Raw genomic sequence first — 10,054 nt, 5'->3', positions numbered from 1 at the left:
GTGGCTCTGCCACCGCAGAAGCTGCCGGCGTCGGCAAGACGCGTCACCACCGATGATGGTGCCCGTCCAAACGAGTGTGCGGCGCTCTGGATAAGGAGGGGGAACAGGGAGCAAGGATCCAAGGACGCTGCTGGCGAGATCGTCGACGGGTTCTGACGAAACGACACTGTCGCCTGAACCCAGACACTGATTCTCTGAACTTTTCTAAATCCAGACAGAAACAGTGCATGCCAGGTGTTCGGTGAAATGATTTTGGCATGTGGGAAATTTTTCTGGAGCTGATCTTTGGTGAGGTGGCCTCTTGGTGTATCTGGAAGCTGCATGAATTATCTCAGAATTTTTGGAAAAATAAAAAAATGAATTTCACCAAAAATGGCATTTCTGGTCCAAACATGCAGTGGACAAAATTTTAAATATTTGAACTAAGGCCAAGTGGATCTTGATGGATCTAGGTTGAGGGTACTAAGGACTAGTCAGAGGAGTTGGTTTGGGATCAAAACTCAAAAGAAATTGGTACTTCCTTTGCAAATCACCTAGGCCCATAAATAATGGCAGAAATAGTTTTTGAGGAAAAATAAATTGAATAAAAGCCAAATATGGCTTGAGACTTGCTGGAGATGGCAGTCCTGACTTAATCCAAGGCAGGGAGGGGTTTTGGAAGGCTATGTCAAAAAGTGACATGGCAACAGAGGAAATTCTCAATGGGGAAAAGAATAAACCCATAACTCCTAGGGTTTCTTTTTAATAGAAGGAATTTCAAAAATGAATTTGAGTAGAGGCAAGACAAAAATGAAAAGCTCTCAAGGCCAAAAATCAAGGTTGAGAAGAGTACAAAAATATTTGTCATAAAAGATTTTGAGGGGGAGAGGGTTTAAGAAAAAATTTAAATAGCTTCCTCCAAATCACATAAAGATTTTGATAAAAACCAAATTAAATTTTTTGGAGATTTCAGCTGATCCTCAAATAGGTGTGGGTATTCTGCCCGGAGAGAGTCCTCTCTTTCCCATGTCACTTCATCCTCGGTGTGATTGCTCCACTGAACCTTGAAGAACTTAATTGCTTTCTGACGGGTCCTCCTTTCAGACTCCTCTAATATCTTTATTGGACACTCCCTGTAGGTGAGGTCTGGTTGCACATCAATGTTCTCATGTGAGACCTGCTTCTCTGGGTTGCTTACACATTTCCTCAACTGTGAGACGTGGAACACGTCGTGGACATCTGACAGCTCCTTGGGTAGGTCTAGCTGGTAGGCTACGGTGCCTCTCTGTGCAACCACATAGAAGGGTCTAGTAAATCTTGGTGCTAGCTTTCCTTTAACCTTGAACCGTTGCAGGCCCCTCATAGGGGATACTCGTAGGTACACATATTCACCGAGTTCAAAGCTGACTTCACGGTGCTTCTGATCATAATAGCTCTTTTGTCGACTTTGCGCTGTCTTGAGTTGGTCCCTGATGAGTCTAACTTTCTCTTCAGCTTCCTTGAGCATGCCTGGGCCAAAGATACGGCTGTCTCCTGTCTCTGACCAATTTAATGGGGTACGACACCTCCGTCCGTACAGGGCTTCAAAAGGTGCCATTTGTAGGCTGGATTGGTAACTGTTGTTGTATGCGAACTCGACATATGGAAGGCTTTCTTCCCAACTGGTTCCATAGGTGAGGACACATGCTCTTAGCATGTCCTCTAGAATTTGGTTCACGCGTTCAGTTTGTCCATCAGTCTGGGGGTGGTAGGCTGTACTGAATGCTAGCTGAGTTTCCAGAGCCTGTTGTAAATGATCCCAGAATTTCGAGACGAACTGAGTGCCTCTGTCGGATATTATAGTCTTTGGAACTCCATGCAGACAAACTATACGGGAGAGATAAATCTTGGCAAGTTTTTGAGTGGTGTGGGTTGTCTTCACTGGAATGAAATGTGCCACCTTGGTTAATCTATCGGCGATGTCCCATATGGCATCATTTCCGCGTTGTGACCGAGGTAGTCCAACAATGAAATCCATCCCTATTTCGTCCCATTTCCACTCAGGTATCTTGTTTGGTTGCAGTAGTCCGGCTGGTTTTTGGTGCTCGGCTTTTATGCATTGACAAGAATCGCAACATGCAATGAAGGTGGCTATATCCCTCTTCATACCATGCCACCAGAATCTTTCCTGAATGTCCTTATACATTTTGGTTCCTCCAGGGTGGATCGAATATGGAGCGGTGTGGGCTTCGGTCAGGATTTGCTATTTGAGGCCCTCTATATTTGGCATGCAAAGTCTGTCTCCATACCATAATATTTCCTCATTGTCTATGACGAATTCTGAGGCCTTGCCCATACTCACTTTTCTTTTTATGCCTTCGATGCTGGGGTGTCCATGTTGAGCTTTCTTAACGTGCTCCACAAGGGTGGGTTGTACTTCCAAATTTGGCACAGTGCCTTCCATGACCATCATCAAGTTGAGTTTGGCGAACTCATGTTGAAATTCAGGTCTCAAGCCTTGCAGACTGTTGTCGTCCGAGCTGGAGTTTCGACTAAGAGCATCTGCCACTATGTTTGCTTTTCCTGGGTGGTAGTGGATGCCAACATCATAGTCTTTCACTAATTCCAACCAGCGCTGTTGCCGCAAATTGAGCTCTGGCTGTGTGAAAATATATTTGAGACTTTTGTGGTCCGTATATATTTCACAACGGTTCCCAAGCAAAAAGTGTCTCCACTCTTTGAGTGCATGAATGACTGCTGCCAATTCTAAGTCATGAGTGGGATAATTTTCTTCATGCTTTCGAAGTTGCCTTGAAGCATATGCGACAACCTTGTCTTCTTGCATCAGCACACATCCGAGGCCTTTCCGGGATGCGTCACAATACACTTCAAAACTTTTGTGTATGTCTGGTATAACTAACACTAGTGCGGTTGTTAATTTCTTCTTGAGTTCTTGGAAACTCTTCTCGCAAGCTTCAGTCCACACAAATTTCTTCTCCTTCTTGAGTAACTATGTCATTGGTTTCGCTATGGTGGAGAATCCCTCAATGAACCTTCGGTAGTATCTAGCCATTCCCAGTAAACTGCGGACATCTATTACGTTGGCTGGTGGTTTCCAGCCAAGTACGGCCTTGACTTTTTCTGGGTCCACGGCAACACCTTCTTGGGTCAATACGTGTCCTAGAAAACCAACCTGTCTTAACCAAAATTCACATTTGCTGAATTTGGCGTATAATTGGTGTTTCCTTAACTTTCCCAGTACAATCCTGAGATGTTCTGCATGCTCTTCTGGTGTCTTAGAGTATACCAGAATATCGTCAATGAACACCACGACAAATTTGTCCATAAATTTCATAAACCCTTTGTTCATGAGGTGGACAAAATATGCGGGGGCGTTTGTTAGTCCAAACGGCATTACTATAAACTCATATTGTCCGTATCTGGAGGTGAATGCTGTCTTAGGGATATCTTCTGTCCAGACTCTTAATTGATGATATCCTGACCTTAAATCAATTTTTGAGAAAACTTTGGCTTGTGTGAGCTGGTCCAATAAATCATTTATCCGTGGCATCGGATATTTATTTTTGACGGTGACCATATTGAGTGCTCGATAGTCTATGCATAATCTTAGTGTCCCATCCTTTTTCTTGGCAAATAATACTGGCGAACCCCAAGGTGAGGAGCTGGCTCGTATAAATCCTTTGTCCAGCAATTCTTTTATTTGCTTCTTTAATTCTAATAACTCGGAGGGTGCCATCCTATAGGGTTTCTTGTAGATGGGGGTGGTTCCAGGTGCTAGTTCAATGCTGAATTCTATTTCCCGGTCTGGTGGCATGCCTGGTAGTTCTTTGGGAAAAACGTCGGGGAACGCACATACCACTGGAACTTTGCTTAACTCTGAGGTGTCCACCTTGTTCAATCTTGGTTGTCGTGATCCTGGTCTTTCTTGGGCTACCTTTTATTGTCTTCCCGTGATGATGAGTGAGGATTACAGTCCGGCTGAAGCAATCGATAAATCCCTTGTTGGTGTTAACCAATCCATTCCTAGGATAACCTCCAGTCCTTTATTTTCCAATACGATGAGGTTTGCTTGAAATTTTAGTCCTCTGAGCTCAATAACCACACCTTGATAGTAACTCTGTGTGACTTGCTTATTCCCAGGGGACTTGATGATCATGGATTTTTCCAAAGGGAGTATCGAAAAATCATGTTGCAAAGCAAAACTCTTCGAAATGAACGAGTGAGAAGCTCCAGAATCAAACAAAACCGTGGCTGGTATTGTGTTGACAGGGAACGTACCGAGTACGATATCTTGGGCATTTTGTGCTTCCTCCTTGGTCACATGGTTCAGGTGACCCTTCTTGTGATTGTTGTTGGGGTTGAAGTTGTTACGCTTGGGTGCTGAATTGTTCCCATTGTTGTTTGGCTTTGGGGCCGAGTTTCTTGGCTTTGGGCACTGTTTAGCATAGTGTCCTTCCTCCCCACAAGCATAGCAAGTAACACCTGGGCAATACGAAAAATCCTTGTCCCTTGCGTGAAAATTCTTGATTGGGCGCGGAACATTGGTTGTGGGTCGGTTTGCTCCAATCTTCTGAGGGTCAGTCTTGTGCCGGTTGTTGCGAGCATGAGTAACTTGGTCCCTTTTCCGCTTGCGAAATTCCTCCAAGCTGTGGCGCTCATTTTCCAATGTAATGGCCTTGTCCACAAGCGTTTTGAAGTCCGGAAAGGTGTGTACGACCAGCTGGCATTTTAAGTGCTGGTGCCAGACCATCCAGAAACTTCTCCATCTTTTTGTTCTCCGTCATACGTTCTTCGTTGGCATAACGAGATAATAGGGTAAACTGACTATTGTAGTCAGTCATTGTCATGCTTCTCTGCTTGAGGTCGTCAAATTCCCTTTTCTTGATCTTCATAATGCTCCTGGGAATGTGCGCCCCACGAAATCCTTCTTTAAAATCTTCCCATGTGATACTGTTTTCATCGGGGTGCATGTGCAGGAAATTCTCCCACCATGATGCGGCTGCTCCCGTGAGATAGTGAGGTGCATAAAGTACCTTCTCACGGTCTGAGCACTGTGCAATAATAAGTTTCCTCTCAATGTCTCGTAGCCAATCATCGGCCTCAAGAGGTTTATCAGTATGAGAGAACATTGGGGGATGCGTCTTCTGTAATTCAGACAATTTAGAATGCTGCTGATAAGGCTCACGATGATTCCCCATATTGATAACATGGTTCATCATTTCCTGGTGTTGCTGCTAGCTTTGCTCATAAAGTCGGCATACTTGAGTAAATGCTGTCTCACTGCCTTCCTGACTTGACTGTCCCTGTGTGAAGTTGTTGCTAGTCTGGGCACCATAATTTTCTTCCGGCGGGTTTGGCATGGAACACGTCCAGGGACGAGGCATTTTTCACTCTGGGGTAATTTTTCAAACCCATGAGAAAATTGAGTCATAAAAAAATAATTTTGAAAAGGCGGAAATTTTAAGAACTCTCAGATTTTACAAGATAAACACTAGATCACGCGTGGAGAAGGACCGCTCAGTACATATATTACATGCAAGCCTTAATTATACAATACATTACTCAGGATGTGCGTACACATTCCTGACATGTTATTTAGGCTAGTGCACTTTTCCGAGATCCTACATGATGCACACACAAACTACTACTCACCAAACCTATGTACATATAAACATATCATACAAGCTGGCACATCACACTGCTACTAGGCGTACTCAGTCGGAGATGGTGAAGACCTCCTTTGGCCTGCCGAGGGTAAGACCCAGTGGTGCTGGAGACTCAACCTCTTCCTCAATGATAGGCTCCAGGCGCGAAGTACTGGGTTGTGGAGCTGGCGCGGGTGTGGCAGGTGGTGCGGCTCTGGCGGGAGTAGGAGCAATGACCTAGTCAAACTCCTCAGTGGTGGCCAGGCGACGAGCGGTGGCTAAGATGGCCGGTGTATATGATGCTGAGGACGAGACGAACGTCAGTGGTGGTGCCATGTGGAGGAGCTCCCTCCTATTGGCGGAGCAGCCATGGATGGAATCCATGCGAGCAGCTACGAGGTCGTCCACGAGGTTGTCGAAAGCTGCCTCTAGTGCCTTGAGGTACTCAACAAGCATCTCAATAGCCTCATTTCTTTCTCCCCTGGTGCAAGCGAATGCATAGTGGCAAGTGTATGGCACGTGGCATGGGAGGTAGCGGTAGCGACGAGTCTTCATTGAAGGAAGAACATCCCGGAGACGAGCTATTGCCTCGCGAGCAGCCATCTGCATGGCATGCCTCTCCGTAGGCATGGCCCTCCCGACGAACCGGAAGCGGTGGAACTCGGCGCGTCCTCCCTTGAACTGAATTGCAGCCTGGTACATGGATAAACTGTCGCTGAGCTTGTGCCGGTAGAGTGTGAACTCCAGACGGACTGATGGCCCGATCGCGATCTTGGTGATGGAGATGAGGAGTTTGACAAACCCCTCAGGAACATTGGCGAACACCTGTGACCCACAAACGTTGCCCGCCATCTACAAAAGTAGACAAAATCCCAAATAGTCAAATCATAAATTTATGATGACCAACAGAAAATTGCTACAATATGCAGAATAATAAAATAAGCTAATAACCGATTAGCCATCGCACCTAGTGGCTTCCTATAGTCAGCCTGCCTCTGATGCCAAGTTTTTCACGACCGCCTTTCCAATAAAACATTATTGAAAAGCCGACCTTTGTATTAACCAGTACAGAAGAATTCTTCTTACAGGCAGACAAAACCTTGATACAGAAATCCAATAGTACTAATATTATACATGGTTGAGCTGAGGATGCTCAACAAATTATTACAAGCATGCCTATATTATACATAGAGGCGGATATGACACAAGGGTATGGTGGCATAACTACTGACTCGTAATAGAGGTGGTGGTGGATATGTCACAGTGAGGTGGGTGACATGACTCTGAAATCTTACAGCTCATCAAGCGTCGGAGTGAGGCTTGATGATTTTTATTTGGGTGGCGGAAGCATGTATAATACAATTGAACAACTCCAGGGTCGCACGTGACTGACTGGGACTCCTCTAGGTGTCGGACTCGCTATCGAACTCTTCATCCATAAGATCTCCTTCGTCAACATCTTGCCAAATCAACAAGCCAGGTGAGTACTTTGAATGTACTCGCAAGACAGTTCGGACATAAGATATAACAAATGTAAACATGAAAAGTAAATATGCCGCAGTCGGGCGTCGAGGCGACACCACATAAAGGGCTTATATTGAAAAGTAAATAACAGGACGTGCCACAGTCGGGCGTCTAAGCGACACCTCGAAAAGGGCTTATAATGAAAATAAATAACAATGATGCCACAGTCAGACGTCAGAGCGACATCACATAAAGGGCTTATATCAAAAGTAAATAACAATCATGCCACAGTCGGACGTCTGAGCGACATCACATAAAGGGCTTATAGTTTATCTTTCGAATTTAAGTAGCTCATGAATTCAAATCATCACAAGGAAATACTCAGCGTATAATAATAAACTGGTTAGTCCATTCACATGAATAACCTTCAACCGAGTTTACCACTCTCGGTTGTATATTTATACTCCGGAGACTATCACCGGGGTTGACACTGAGATTTGACACTGAGACTGACACTGACACTGAGATGATGTCCAAGTCCTTGATCGTGGACATGGATACTCGAATGATTTTGACTCTGCAGAGTTTGTACTCTTTAACCACAGCCAACGGATTTCAGTAGTCACAAGGACTAGTTCCGTTTACGGTGTTTTAGAAGAAACACGTCTAACCAGTACACACCCATTCCACATTCCGTTGCTAGGGATAACCCTTGGCGACGTTCAAGAAAAACCTTAAGACGGGGAGGCTACAACCTCGAATAGCATGGGATCAAATTTATATCACGCGCTCTAAAAGGTGCCCCCCTCTCGGTTCCAACCGGAAACACCCATGCCCCCTGACCGGATGACTGGCTTTAATCTAGGGCCATGGAACCCTCATCGCGGTCCCTCTGTTTGGTGTGTACCAGGAAAGAGGTTTGCAACTTACTAAACTGCACTCTTTGCAGAAAACATGTGGCAGCACGAAGGGGAAATGAACGGGATCGAGACTTGACCCACGTTAAAACCGGAGTTCACGGTTGGCATAAAACTGGCATGCTTCAACAATACCAGCCTGCAACCTATCATGTCACCACATGATCGTGTTATCTTATCATCATAAGAACACATCAACTTCGAAGCTCATCGATAGCTTGCCTTGCATGTACATAACATTCACAAATGCTTATATAGACATGCCATGAGAAAACTACTCGAGCAAACATGCAAAAAACTCATCATATCAAAGGTTCAAACATGCTTGCCTGGTTCGGAGAAGTCGGAGTCTAGCTCGGCGAAGTACGCGTCTCCTTTACTCCTCCCGGTATCTACGTATTTAAAGAAAAACCGGATACTACATAAATACCGTGCGTGCACAAAAAGTATCCCAAATATTTTTCAAATAAATATGACCAAAAAACTAGACAGAAATATAAAGATGACCGAAAAGGTTTCAAGTTAAAATCATCTTTTGTTTAAAAGTTATAAGAGTTTTAGTCCAGGGACCTTTCTGTAATGAAACAGAAAGTTTTCAGGGTTTATTTTATAAAAACAGAAAATGTTTCAGTATAGAATACGTCAGTCCAGGGGGAAGACGTGTTTTGCCCGAAGGCGTTTTCAGAAAACATTTCAAAAATAAGAAGAAGCTGACGGGGAGGTCCCACCCGTCGGGTTTAAAAACTGAAACAGAGTGCTGGCGCCCGAGGGCCGCGGTGGTCGCCAGCGGCATCCATGGCGAGGCAGGGGGATCGGGGGTTACCAATGTGTTCACCGTGTTCTTCCGCACCTGTGGGTGGTGGAGTTGAGCGTCGGTGGGCACCATGTCAACGACGGCCCCAACTCCGGCGGACGGTGGTTCGGGTGAGGTTGATCTCACGGGGGAGAGCTGCAAAGATCGAATTGTGGCTCGGGTTAGGGTACTGGGTGCACTAGGGGTTTGCCTACGCGGTTTGGGAGGCGGGGGTGGCCTCACCTGAGTGAATCAAGCCGGAGCCCGAGGCGGAACGGGGCGGCCGGAGTCGGGGAAGGTGACCTCCTCGGGGTCCTTCTAGTGGCTAGGCGGGGCTCTGGTGAGGTGGAGGTGTGGCGCTGGGTCGAGAACTAGCTCGGGGGCTCCTTTTATAGCCGATTCGAGGCGGTGGCTGTGAACGGGATAACGCCGGCGATGATTACGGCGAGGCAGAGGACGGTCAGGTGGATTAGGGAGCTAGGCATCACCGCGAGGGTTCACTGGTTCCGTTCAAGTGCTAAGCTTGGCCTGCCTTGGGTGTTACTCCATGTTCCCAACGGAACGGCTCACGGGACTCGTCGGCGGCAGAGAGCACACGCTGTGCTGCTCAGGCCACGGCGACGGTGCCGCAGTGTGCACAGGCAAGCGGACAGCCACGCCGAGGCCATGGGTAGCTTGGGCGGTGCTGGACGGCACTGAAGGGTAGTGCCGATCCCTGCTGGCCGCCACGGGTGGCTCTGCCACCACAGAAGCTGCCGGCATCGGCGAGACGCGTCACCACCGACGATGGTGCCCATCCAAACGAGTGTGCGGCGCTCTGGATAAGGAGGGGGAACAGGGAGCTAGGATCCAAGGAGGCTACTGGCGAGATCGTCGACGGGTTCTGACGAAACGACACTGTCGCCTGAACCCAGACACTGAATCTCTAAACTTTTCTGAATCCAGACAGAAACAGTGCATGCCAGGTGTTCGATGAAATGATTTTGGCATGTGGGAAATTTTTCTGGAGCTGATCTTTGGTGAAGTGGCCTCTTGGTGTATCTGGAAGCTGCATGAATTATCTCAGAATTTTTGGAAAAAGAAAAAAAATGAATTTCACCAAAAATGGCATTTCTGGTCCAAACTTGCAGTGGACAAAATTTTAAATATTTGAACTAAGGCCAAGTGGATCTTGATGGATCTAGGTTGAGGGTACTAAGGACTAGTCAGAGGAGTTGGTTTGGGATCAAAACTCAAAATAAATTTGCTACTTCCTT

The 10,054-nt window shown here is 46.3% G+C and overlaps 1 pseudogene; it reads right to left on the bottom strand.

The window, feature by feature from the left end:
• Nucleotides 1–5,693: 5,693 nt before the first annotated feature.
• On the bottom strand, nt 5,694–9,560 carry LOC147976563 (uncharacterized; annotated as a pseudogene).
• Between the last annotated feature and the right edge of the window lie 494 nt (nt 9,561–10,054).

Source organism: Triticum urartu, chromosome 4A (genome assembly GCF_056163025.1).
Source record: "Triticum urartu cultivar PI428250 chromosome 4A, HENAU_Tu73, whole genome shotgun sequence".
Lineage (NCBI taxonomy): Eukaryota > Viridiplantae > Streptophyta > Magnoliopsida > Poales > Poaceae > Triticum > Triticum urartu.
This window is presented reverse-complemented; position numbering and strand designations above follow the sequence as displayed.